The sequence below is a fragment of the Polypterus senegalus genome, chromosome 10, assembly GCF_016835505.1.
Source record: "Polypterus senegalus isolate Bchr_013 chromosome 10, ASM1683550v1, whole genome shotgun sequence".
Classification (NCBI taxonomy): domain Eukaryota; kingdom Metazoa; phylum Chordata; class Cladistia; order Polypteriformes; family Polypteridae; genus Polypterus; species Polypterus senegalus.
Window position 1 is genome coordinate 169,666,459 of NC_053163.1, and position 13,021 is coordinate 169,679,479.

General features: G+C 41.3%; 1 long non-coding RNA gene across 1 annotated transcript; it reads right to left on the minus strand.

Annotated features, from left to right (window-relative positions):
• Positions 1-224: 224 nt before the first annotated feature.
• On the minus strand, positions 225-4,961 carry LOC120538032. The gene is made up of 3 exons (XR_005635429.1): positions 4,863-4,961; positions 3,060-3,233; positions 225-1,645 (listed from the first exon to the last, which is right to left on the minus strand). It is a non-coding gene; the product is annotated as an uncharacterized LOC120538032 (long non-coding RNA).
• Positions 4,962-13,021: the final 8,060 nt, after the last annotated feature.

A 13,021-nucleotide genomic window follows, 5' to 3' on the forward strand; every position in this document is an offset into this window, starting at 1 on the left:
TATGATAATGATGGCAGAAATAAACATATTATAAAATGAAATGTATTACCAGGAACACGATGGGGACATAGCAGCTTATTGTCCCCATTACATCGTTATATTTATATGGCATGTTTACACATTATTGTTAAACTGATGATGTATAAATGAAAATCAAGTTACTGAAGGAATATGCGTTATATTAAATACAGTTTTTAATATTGTGTACACATTTATATCTCCATGATACAAAAAATTCAGATGGTTGCTTTAATAAAATACTACTTCCGGTTAAGTAATTTTTCTCAAATTTCATATGTGTTTGCTTTTTAATCATAAATATCTGTACAAAATTTGAACCATCCATCTGTAATTATACCCACAGTTTACTGGAAAATTTGCAAAAGTATTCAGTTAAAGTACCACTTCTGGTTGCCAGAATTTATTACCCAAAACGTTGATAGGATTCCTTATTTTTTAATATAATGCAGGTGTACAAAATCTCACTGACCGAGGTCAAAGCGTTTTGAGTTATGTTTACACGCAGACAGACAAAACTTCAAAAATGTTATTTTTCGGACTCAGGAAGGTCTAAAACGTTGAGATTCATCAAAATCTTGAGGTCGAATATTTTCACTCTGTATATGAGAAAGTAAAAATGAAGACCAATTTTTTTTGGCTGTTTAACATGCTTTTGCATGTTGTGTGAATTTTTTTTCCATTATAAAGAAGACAGTTTGTGCTTTTCAAATCGTTTAAATGGTTCCTAGAGAAAATATTGGTGTTTTCACAAAGTGCAGAGTGACAAAGAGTAAGAGACTGAAAATGTGGAGTCCTCAAAGTCCTAGAGGACAAGTTTGGCGTATTGTTTGTAACAGACAGTGGACAAGATGAGTCAAAAGCAGAAGTGCTAAGGCATCTTTCCCCTTTAGATTTGTACCTAATGTCCGCTCCTGTACTGTGATGCATGTTATAAGCTACCTACCCTACGGAAAACCACTGATGAATGTGGTCCCTAAGTTCATAAACACTTCTTAGAAGGTGAGGGTTAATTCCTATTGAATAGTTCAACAAGCATTCTCACTTCTTATACATTCAGGTCTAGAGGTTCTCTCAAATATCAGGCTACGGTTAGGATAATCACTGCGATACTTGAAACTAAAGTCCACAACAGGAATAGCAGAACGGCAAAACGTTGTTGAAAATGTCGGTTCCTCTTTCTGAACACAAGAAAGACCTTCACTCAAATCACAGTCAACACAACCAGAAATAGTTTCTGAAATCGCATGTGTTGCCACTTCTTGGACTTGTCCACACAGACCTAACGTGTTTCCTTTACTCAAGTCGCATTTTAAATGAAGACACCCAAGCTAAGCAACGGGAATCCCATGCACTGCTTTGGTGCACTCACCCTTATAATCGAGCGATGATTTTTTGGCGTGGTTAGGAAGTTGCTCAAAATCTTCTCCTTCAAAACAAGTAGAAGTGAATTTGTGCAGAGTTGGATATGGACAGCACACCTTAAAGTTAATGGGGGCTCCGTTAAGAGAGCTCATATCCATTAGATTAATGACCGTGGACGTGGTGCAGCATTTTTCATCCTCTTCACGCTTCACTTCTGCATGGTTTTTGAAAGAATCTTCTTGCACATCATCACTTCCAATGCCTTGGACAAAAAAATTAATAGATTATTTGACAAAACAGTATTAGAAGTGAACAACAGGCACATCTTTGGGATATGAGACGAAAGGTGGAATATCACAGGAAGCCCTACAGAGAGACGACGAGTGAAAACACAAACTGTATGACTTCATGTGTTTTGTGGGCAGGCTATTTAGCTAACTTAGACAGATAGATGAAAAGCACTATATAATAGATAATAAAAGGAACGATACAGATAGATAGATGGATGAAAGGCACTATATAACAGATAGACAGATACACAAAAGGAATGATAGATAGATAATACAACTATAGATAGACAGACAGATTGATGGATGAAAGGCGCTATATGATAGATAGGATAACCGATAGCAGATTTTTCTACTGGTGTGGTTACAGAAGGCTGCACAGCTGGAGTGTCAAACTCAGAGATCCACAGTGACTGTTGGTTTTTGTTCCATCCACTTTCTAAATGTATGTGAAACACAAATGTTACACGACATCATTTAATGAAATGCCTGACAAATTTTGCATTTCTTATCAGATGGAACTGGCTTGAGATGGATCCTCCACAGCTCTGCTGGGCAGCCAGTTGGATTGCAGGTTTTTGTGACTTGAGGTCAGATTACCGACCGCCAACCCAAATCTTAACCGCAGTGTATAATATAAAGCAACGATCTCCTCAATGGAGTGCAGTTCTGGAAGTCCACAGCTAGAGTCTACTGACTGGCTTCAGAGTTACGACCGCCTTAATATCTGGGAGTGCAGCTGGATGACAAATTGGACTGGACTGCCAATACTGATGCTCTATGTAAGAAAGGTCAAAGCAGACTATACTTTCTGAGAAGGTTGGCATCCTTCAACATCTGCAGTAAGATGCTGCAGATGTTCTACCACACGGTTGTGGCGAGTGCCCTCTTCTACGCGGTGGTGTGCTGGGGTGGCAGCATAAAGATAAAAGACCCCTTACGCCTGGACAAACTTGTTAAGAAGGCAGGCTCTATTGTAGGATTAAAGTTGGACAGTTTAACATCTGTGGCAGAGCGACGGGCACTAAGCAAACTCCTGTCAATCATGAAGAATCCACTGCATCCACTTAACAGTGTCATCTCCAGGCAGAGGAGTAGCTTCAGTGACAGACTTTTGTCACCGTCCTGCTCCACTGACAGACTGAGGAGATCGTTCTTCCCCCACACTATGCGACTCTTCAATTCCACCCGGGGGAGTAAATGCGAACATTAATTTAAATTAAATTTTTTTTTCATTTTTATTACTATTTAATTTAATATTGTTTCTTTGTATCAGTATACTGCTGCTGGATTATGTGAATTTCCCCTTGGGATTAATAAAGTATCTATCTATCTATCTATCTTGTTGGCATTCACATGACACAATATGCCAGACAAATACATTTGTACCTGTATTTGGGACAGCAGCCTGTGATGGCACCAGACGATAAACAATTGGGATTTCTTCTTCTTTCATTCTGACCTCCTTGTCTTCGGAGACCACCCACTGAATAGGCGCCACTGGTTCTTGAAATGATTGCATGATTATGTAACATGGAATACATAGATATATATCCTAGGAATCTGCCGAGAAACAGAAAAGGCACAAAATGGTATGCTTAAATGGGGCACGAGTCCAACATAATTCTGTTAATAAATAACCACAACTGTTTAATCAGTACAGACAGCATACATATTTTCCTCAAGATAATGGAATCATTTTCTTTAGGAAGTACAATTTTTTTTTCTCTCAAGACAATTGAATAATTTTTTCAAGAACTTTGAGACAACAAAGAGAATATAAGGGAATATTTAAAGAAAATAGCTTAACTCTTATCTTATTTAAAACCATGTGATGACTGGATCGTGGGTCACCAAAGATCTTGTGCACAAAATGCAATCCTGTTTGGACCAAAGATGATGAAGCAGGTGACTCTGAAGAAGGGGACCAAATTACACCTGGCACATGGACAGCTATGATAAACACACAACTGGAGACTGTTTTTTTGGGGTAACCCAAGCTCAATCAGAGCAGATCTCAGTACTGAAATGATGTCGATGTTAGTAGTGGCAGTTTGACACAAAGCAATGGAAAGCAGACATGTGCCCACTCATCCAGCCTGCAGCAACACATGATGCAAATGGCTTACATTTGTGTACATATCACTCCATCTTATCAGCTGCTGTCATGCAAGCTCACCAGGAGCAAAGGTTAACTTTCGTTTTCTGAGAAAATTATTCCGTTACCATGACAAAACAAAACAAACAAAAATGATAATGCACTTCCGAGAGAGAAAAAAATAGACATATAATGACATTGCGCATTCTCTCCGCTTCTGCAAGTCAGTCAGTATATTGCTTTCTGGATTCACCTGGTTTACTGCGCTATACCCACTTCTTTTAATATCACATTCAATTGTATAACTAGACCTGACAATATACAAGGTGTTTTGAAAGAGGTATCATTTTTAGAAAAGTTTGGGTTTATTAAAGCCAAAATGACAGAAAATAAACTCGCACTTTGGTATACAGTAGAATTTACTTGGAGTACGTGTAGAATAATGGAGGAACTCGGTTTAAAATGAAAATCTGTCACGTATTGATTTTAAGCTTCCGAACATCAATACTAGTGGTAATTTTTTTAATCTTTCTTTTTTGTGATCGATTACACATCCCACAAATTGCACTTACATTGTTTAAAGCGCACTATTAGGAGATTCTAATGACACACTGCTTATTATTAATATTGCTATATTACGTTAATTCCTCCAAAGTTATAGGACAAAGACTCGCATTCTGCTTCTGTTTTGAAACTGTTAAATGGCTGCATTTGTTTCCCTTCTCCACAGTGAAACACTACGCGCAAACTTTTCCTTGGCGTCCCACCGAACCGTTAACGGCTCATTATTTGCAGACAGTAAGCGGCACTTCCCTTTTATTCTGTTCTTCTATTTATACCGAGTACGTTGCGTGTATAACAACCGATTCCCTCCTCTCTCATCGTCTGCATACTTCTCTACCACAAAACGGAAACGTTACCCACATTGTGGCCTCCCTCGGAAGCGCTCCTAAAGACGTGAAACCGGTGCAGGAGTCTCTTCAGATTGAAACGACCGTCTTATAAAGTGTTATCCTGCTACGCTGCCAATTTCTACAACTATAAAACCCGCCGCCACTCTCTTTTGTAACTTCGTGTACGCTTACAGCTGTTACCTTATACAAACAGCAAAATTCCCTTTTCCCCTTCAAAGCCTTTACGCCTCCATTAACAAAGAATTCAAACCACGTGTTACGTTCCGCCCCAGGCTTGCTTGTTATTGGCCGCTGCTTCGCACTGGGGATTTACGTCCTCGTTGATCATTGGGTGGGTCACTTTCCTGTCTGGTGACGTCATGACGTGTGCCCCCGAACTACCGAAAAACTTTGAAAGTGCAGACTGTCTTGGCAGAGCTGTGATCGGCGGACGTGCTGTGTTTGTTTTGGCTTTGTGTTTGTTTGGAACAAGGATGTCATTTGCAGCCAGAGCTTTACAAGTGGCCACGTCACCTCGATTAATACGTCATTGCCGCAGTGCTGGGCACTTGATCTGGACAGCATTAGCCGCACATACTGTAGTTAGAAAACCAACAAGGTGTTTCTGAAAAATCCACGTATACTGGAAATGAATAACCAAAATGATTTCTGTTATATATTGTGTTCATAAGAATTGTTTGTGAATGCTTTGAAATCACTTCGGTTTTCTTTTTTCGGTCCGGCGCCACCTGATTCACCGGTACAAGAAAACCCCTCACATGATATAGCGTTCGATTCTTCTCGATGTTAAATTACGTAAGGTGTCCTGCTTTTTGGGGTCCCCACTCCTTATGTTTGGCCCTCTGGACACGAAAAACCCTCATTGTCAAACTCAGAGATCCACAGTACAGTACATTCAATATGATAAAGAGTAATCCAATAGACGACGTCAGCAAAAATGATCAGAAGGACTTGGAGGTTGTGCCGGTCACATCAACCGACATCCAGGGGTTCACCCCTTAATAGGATACGAGGGGTCAAAGTTACTCCTTTTCGCAAAACTTGAAATATAAGCAGGTGGAGTGTCATTTTATGCTATTTTCAAGGGTGCTGATCACGAATCAGATGATACTTTTTAAATTTGATTATTTACCGGAAGTCCCAATCCTCTACGAGCCAAATTTCAAACATAAACATGTGGAGTTATTGTTTTAAGTTGTTTGAAGGTCAGTGATTATGAATATGATATTATTTTTGATTTTGGATTCTTTACTAGGCATCTAGTCCTCTATGGTTCTCTATGAGGGGGTGAAAAATGACACATTTCTATTACGGAAATTGGAATTATTTAGTTACATCTTGCCTGAAGAAGGTGCCTGAGTTGCCTCGAAAGCTTGCATATTGTAATATGGGGTCATTTTGCCTGATTTCTCACTACGACTTTACAACACACTATTAAATATTTTAAATATTTGATGCAGCTGTTCTTGTTTGTTATGGTACTTCTAGCTCATGAACTAAATCATTAACATTTCGAATTTAGGGCGGAATACATTAATTCAGACTTTATGCTGTTTGTATTCACTCCCGGACTCTGACTTTTTATAATGTGGAATTCGAGGCTAGGATTGGCTACTTGTTTGCATTTTCCACATGTCATGTACAGGTGGTCACTGTTAAAACACACACACACACACACACACACACACACACACACACACACTTTAAAATTTCTTTTTAGGATATACACTGCTATTCAAAAGTTTGGACACGATTAGAAATATTCATGTTTTTGACAGAAATTTTCTTTCATCAAGATATAATTAAATTGATTTAATAATACAGCCAAGACATTACCAGTGTTGTTCCATTCCATTTCGACTAGTGCAGTGCTCAGGGGTCACTTATTTGCACAGCTGCACTCGCGTCCTAATTTGGGATCCTCAGGTGGTCCGTCTTGTGGTGGCTCTGACGCTTAGGGATCTGCCCCAGCAATCGGAAGGCTGCCGGTTTGAGTCCCCTAAATGCCAAAAGTGATTCCACTCCTTTGGGCCCCTGAGCCAGTTTCTTTACCTGTAGTTGCTGTGTCCTGGGTATGACGTTACCCTGCATGCAGCAATGCAAGCAGGTCCTCCAACCTGCAAGGGAAAATGTGGGTATTGGTGGCAGGATTGGCATTCCAGCCGCTGTTAAAAAAAAACACACACACACACACTATTCCATTCCATCCCAACTAGTGTGGTGCTGGTGTAACAGGTGTATAAAATAAAAAGTTTAGTTGTTTGGAGCTTCACCAAATCCTGATAACATTCATTGTGTTGTATGTTTTCCTGTTGTGGTCCTGTTATATTTCCCTACACTGTGTGTTGTGTTGTGTTACGTCATCAGTGTGAGCCTCTCCCGGTATTCGCTGTGTTACTGTGAGAGAAGGTAAGCACGATGTTATTCTCTGTATGGTAAAATTAATAAAATTATTTTAAATTTAAATTTAAATTAAGGGGGACCAGCATTGTCAAACCCCGAACCAAGCTTGGTGAAATGATCCAAGTGTCCGTGGGCTCCAAGGGACCTCATAACCCCCTCACTCGGTGAAATGATGTGAGTGTCCACACGCAATACCGCGCTACATTAACTCTTTGAGGGCTGAATATTTTTTCCAAAAAACTCAATTTTCTGTAAAGCACACAAAGCAATGGATTCATACATAAACCATCATCCATCCATCCATTATCCAACCCGTTATATCCTAACTACAGGGTCACAGGAGCCAATCCCAGCCAACACTGGGCACAAGGCAGGAAACAAACCCTGGGCAGGGCACCAACCCACCACAGGGCACACACACACACACCAAGCACAATTTAGGAACACCAATGCACCTAACCTGCATGTCTTTGGACTGTGGACGGGGAGAACATGCAAACTCCACGCAGGGGAGGATCCAGGAAGCGAACCCGGGTCTCCTAACTGGGAGGCAGCAGTGCTACCCACTGCGCCACCCTTATTTTAAATTGTTTGAGTTAATTTTTTTGTATATGACAGTAATTGTAATATGATTTTTGTTGTATACAGTTGTTGTTTTGAAATGTTTTGAATGCTTTTCTATGAATTTCGGTTATGTGTTAATGTGAGCTTTCAACAGCCTTTCCATGTGGTTTTCTTTTGTTAATTGGAGGAATCACAGAGTTTGAATTGTCACTTTTTATGTTGTCTGTTTAATATTTCAGGTATGTTATTTTTTTTATATGTATATTGAGCTATGCATGGTTATGTATGTCGTTTTAATTTAGATTGAGCCCAGTATTCGTTGTGTTACTGTGAGACGAGGAGGAATCACAAAGCTTGAACTATCACTTTTTATGTTCTCTGTTTAATATTTTCAGACCATTAATAAAAATAGAGAAAACATCAAGAACAAAAGGGTGTGTGCATTATTCTTTCGTGATGGTTTGTACGGCACGTTGCATATATATCACAACGCAGGAGCTTCGAGGGTTAAGGCCAGGACGCAACATTACGCCGCGTGCGATGGAGACCGGTAACACTACACATCTGTCCCCGGGCGCAGCATCCAGGGGGCGCCAAATTGATGTTACAAAATTTTAGAATGAAATATTTTCCATTCTTAAATGCACTAAAAAGTTAATAAAAAAACATTTGCATACTCAGTCCATCACTCCATCAGTATGAGGAGATCTTTTTCCTATGTTTTTGTCTCTTTCTGATTTCGCTTTGTTGTACAGTATGGGGATGATGTATTTCCAAATCTGGGAGTTGGTCTTCAGATTTTACTGACTGTTGGAACCTCCATCGCCAGTTGTGAAAGATCTTTCAGTAAATGAAAACTTCTCTTGTCCTACCTGAGATCATCCATGGCACAGGAAAGATTGTCAGCCGGCTTTGCTGAGTGTGGAGCGGGAGGTGACCGACAGCAGACATTTTGATGAAGTAATCGATAAATTTGCAGCAGCAAAGGTTAGGAAAATTTCTCTTTGAAGTTAATAATCACATTTAAGGCATTATACATCAAACTACTTTTTTTTTACTTTATACAAACTTCATTTTTAGGTCATTATATTATTATATCCAATGTAATGTTTAAGTTTTTGCAATATTATATTTGAATAATATTTTAGAATAATTATATTTTCGAACTGCCATTGTTGTCTTAATTATTTTACTTCGTTCTATCTTTATAAATTTAGCGAAACCTTGAAAATATACGCATAAAAGTGCTTGAAAAAATTCAAATATTTAAAAATTTAAAACTATTTAAAATAAAAAATATGATTTTTTTTTTTTTAAATACTATTATTTTAAATACATTTTTTAAAATTGTCTTTCCCTTCCCCATTGCATTTTGACAAACAGGAGGGGGCATGAAATCTTCCGTTGTCCCCGGGCACCGAAAACCCTGGCTATGCCTCTGGTGGGTGCTGCAACGTGCTGTATCAGTGCTCGCTCCCCACCTCAATGACTGCCATTCCTTCAGTGTCCCAATGGTCAACTCGCATTGCTTATCCTTAATTAGCCATGATTTACAGTGTACCAAACACCATAACATTACTAAAGCTAATTGGTTATTAGAGAAACCAATTGTTGTTCTCTTCACGGGTTACAGGGTGGCGGCCTTTCTAAAGTTCAGTTCTGGGTTCCAAATGAAACGGCTTTCTCAAGAGACACGGCAGTCCATTGTTGTTTTTGAGTAGAAGGCAGGTGATTATGTGTGACAGATTGCCAAGAAACAGAAGCTTTTCTCCATCTTAACTGGAGTTTTTTTTTTATAAGTTTTTTGTCCACCTGACCTTATCACCAGACTCACATTTAGAGATTTAAAAACCAATTCTATATTTAAGGCCTCTGTTTCTCTTAATTATATATGTATCTAATGTAAAAGTGCATTATATATTGTTGTATACTCTTAAATCATTGTTATTCTTAAGTAGTTTTACTTTGCTTATCTTTGCATTGTGAAAGGCGCTATATAGGCACCTGACCCGACACAGACTGACAACGGAGGCACAGATAAAAATAAAGCAAAAAGATTTATTTTCTTCCGCTGGGGTCACGTCTTCCCCGTGTCCTTCAGCTACAGCACAGTCCCACAAAGCACCACACAAAACAAATCAAAAGTATTCTTCTTCCACTCTTACCAGGCAGTGGCAGCTTCATCATCATCATCTTCCACCTCCTCCTGACTCTGGTGCCCTGAGTAGCGGCCACAGGCTCCTTTAATAGCCCACCCGGAAGTGCTCAATTGGCCTAATTAGGCTGCACTTACGAATGTGGCTGAGTTACCGCACACACGGGCTCAGGAACAACTGCAGCGCCCCCTGGTGGTGGCCATGGAGCCCAACAGGGATGAGCTCTGGTGTTCCACAATTGCGGCCCCGGTGCAACCCAAGGGGGCTGCCACTAAGTGTTCCTGGGGGACGAAGTGTGTATCCCATGGCTGGAAACGTCTTCCCCGTCTCCCAAAAGCACAACACTCTCTTTCTTTCTTTTCTTCCCTTTATATTCGTTTCCTCTCTCTTCTCCTCCACTCCTCCTTGGCAAGCTTCCTCTCCCTCCTCCCGACTCTGGCTCCCCGAGTACTGTCCACTGACCCCTTCCATAAAGTACCCAGAAGTGTTCCAGGTGCCCAGGTAACTAAAGAGATCTTCATTTAGATCTTGATCTTTGTTTGTCCGCGAATTCCACGCATGCGTAGACCTCCTTCAAGTTTAGTACATTGTTGTTACTCACGGATGTCAATGTGCCGGAATAACGAAAGGGGTGGTGGACAGAGTTACGCAGGTTAGCTCCTGAGGCCTGGTTAGAGAATGAGATTGCCGAAGATAAAAGGTACGTGCCTACGTAACATATGACTGAAAGAAAGACAGTGGGTAAAATGAATGACAATGTAACAGCACGTTCCGGAAATTATTATTGTTACGTTGTAGCCGGCGAGTACTGTGCGTCTCACAGTTGTACCGTGGCTTGCTCACATGTCAGTCAAGTGATCTCTATTTATGCTTTAAAGAGCCTGGATACCTATGTGTCCCCCTTTTATAACCATTGCTCCGTGTATATTGCCTTACTCTTTGGATTGCCACAAAGCAACCTGCGAGATTGGAGAGAAGACACCGTGAGAGGAAACGACAGCGTCGTGAAAACGAGACGGACTGTGAATGGACTGAAGCAGAAATGCTCCTACACCTCCACATAATTACTATTCGGACAGTGTTTCCGAGTAGGCCTTTCCTATCGAATCAATGTCCAAGGGTTTTCTTTTGTAATTTTGTTTCCCGTATAAAAAATCATAATGCTGTGCGACGAAGGGCCCAGTTCACGACTTGCAGCCGCGTTTAAATAGGGAGGCCTTCACAGACAACTTTAACACGCGCAACATAGTTGGGCACACATGGCTAGTTTATTATAAAAGTAAAAGATAAAGTCCTGCTATTCTAGCAACATTCTAAGTTTTTAAGAGCAATATTATATTTATTTCCCTATTTTTGGGCCTTTGTCCCCCGTCCATTATTTTAGGATATGTCCAAATTTCTTTTGTCAAGAGGTACGGAAGGAAATGTTCCAGATTCTGAAGAAGGAAAGGCTTGTAACGATGCGGGTTCAGCTCCATGCTCCCATCCGCTGTTCGGGAGCCCTTGAACCCAACACCGTCGATAGATATAACCGAGGTGAGCTAGACAGTGAGGCAACAACAAAGCAAGGGGATGATGTAAAAAAAGTGCATAAGTGCTTTTATTTAAAATAGTCAACAAAACAGTGTTCAAAGTATAGTGCAGTGATTTCCAAAGACTTTCAAAAAGAGTCATTAAATAAATAATCCAACAAAAGAAAATGTGGAGGTAAAACAATAGAAAAAACAATCCTTTAAAACCTGAGGTTAAAACATCGCTGGAAGCAGTCTTCTAAAATCAATAAGCCCGGTGCTCTTCTACACTAGCGTCTCACCTGCTTCTCCCGGTTGGGCTTTGCAAAAGACGAGACGCTGTCTCTGCAGCTGCCCTTTCTCTCTCCTACACACACAGGTCTGGAGTCCTACCGATCCTGGCTTCGGTCTGGCACTCATCCCAGGCCCGAGACTTGGACTCCTTGGTTTCCAGGACGCCCACACCAAGGACTTCACCTCCAAGCCTCCTGACCGCTGCCCCGGCCTTATGTGGACAGTCTCTCCTTCTTTGGTCACTCCCGCTAACCGACTCGCGTTTCTTTATATTGGGGGTCGGAGATAGCAGCTGCAGCACATTAGCCACAGAAACAATCACGGATGTGGGCAGTCCCTCACCTGTGCACTTGCTACGGCCACCACGCCCCCTCGCTAAGCTGCCGCGGGCGCGGTGATTATTTATTAAAATAAAAACGGCCTTTGCTAAGCGAGCTGTGGACCCATAACACCACAAGGCTGTCAAAGAAACGCCTTGTTACACTCCCCTATCGCCTCTGTCCACACATGGCCTGCTATGAAGTTTTCATGCCCAGTGGTGAACAGTGTGGAAAATAAGCCAACTCTAGGCAGGATTAAGAGGGACAGTTGAGAGAAATGTAAAGCAGCACCCGCTTCGAAATGCAGACTGCTGGCCCTTTGCAGAAGTGTAACCACGAAGAGAAAAACAATGTCAGCAGTGCCCTTTGCAGACCCTACCGAGACAGTATACCGACATAGTCTTTGAGGTTAATAACTGCCCTTACCTCCGCAGCAGTGTTGTGGATGAACTGGCACCTGGCACCTCACACGGGCAATGAATGCAAAAGCCAATTTTACACAAACGCTGATCTTTTTCTTCTTTTTCTTTCGGCTGCTCCCGTTAGGGGTCACCACAGCAGATCATCTTCTTCAATATCTTCCTATCCTCGTCATCTTGCTCTGTTACACCCGTCACCTGCATGTCCTCTCTCACCACATCCATAAACCTTCTCTTAGGTCTTCCTCTTCTCCTCTTCCCTGGCAGCTCTATCCTTAGCACCCTTCTCTCATTATACCCAGCATCTCTCCTCTGCACATGTCCAAACCAGCGCAATCTCGCCTCTCTGACTTTGTCTCCCAACCGCTCAACGTGAGTTGACCCTCTCAATTCTAATCACACAAGGGCTCATTTTGGAGACTGCAATTGCAGATGTCATGCCTGAGCCTTGACAATGAGCTTCCGGTGCAAGCGGTTAGAGGTTGTCACCGCCAGGGTGCCCCAAACACGGGCTTCCTCGATACAATAGGAAGCAACAGATACCCCGGGTTATTTGAACCTGCACAGAAAACAAAAACCAGAAACCCGCATTGCACTCTGGATGTTGTAGTCCTCAAGAAAAGCCTTGTCGGGTTCATTTGGGGGCCAACAGGGTGTGCTACAGGGATTCCT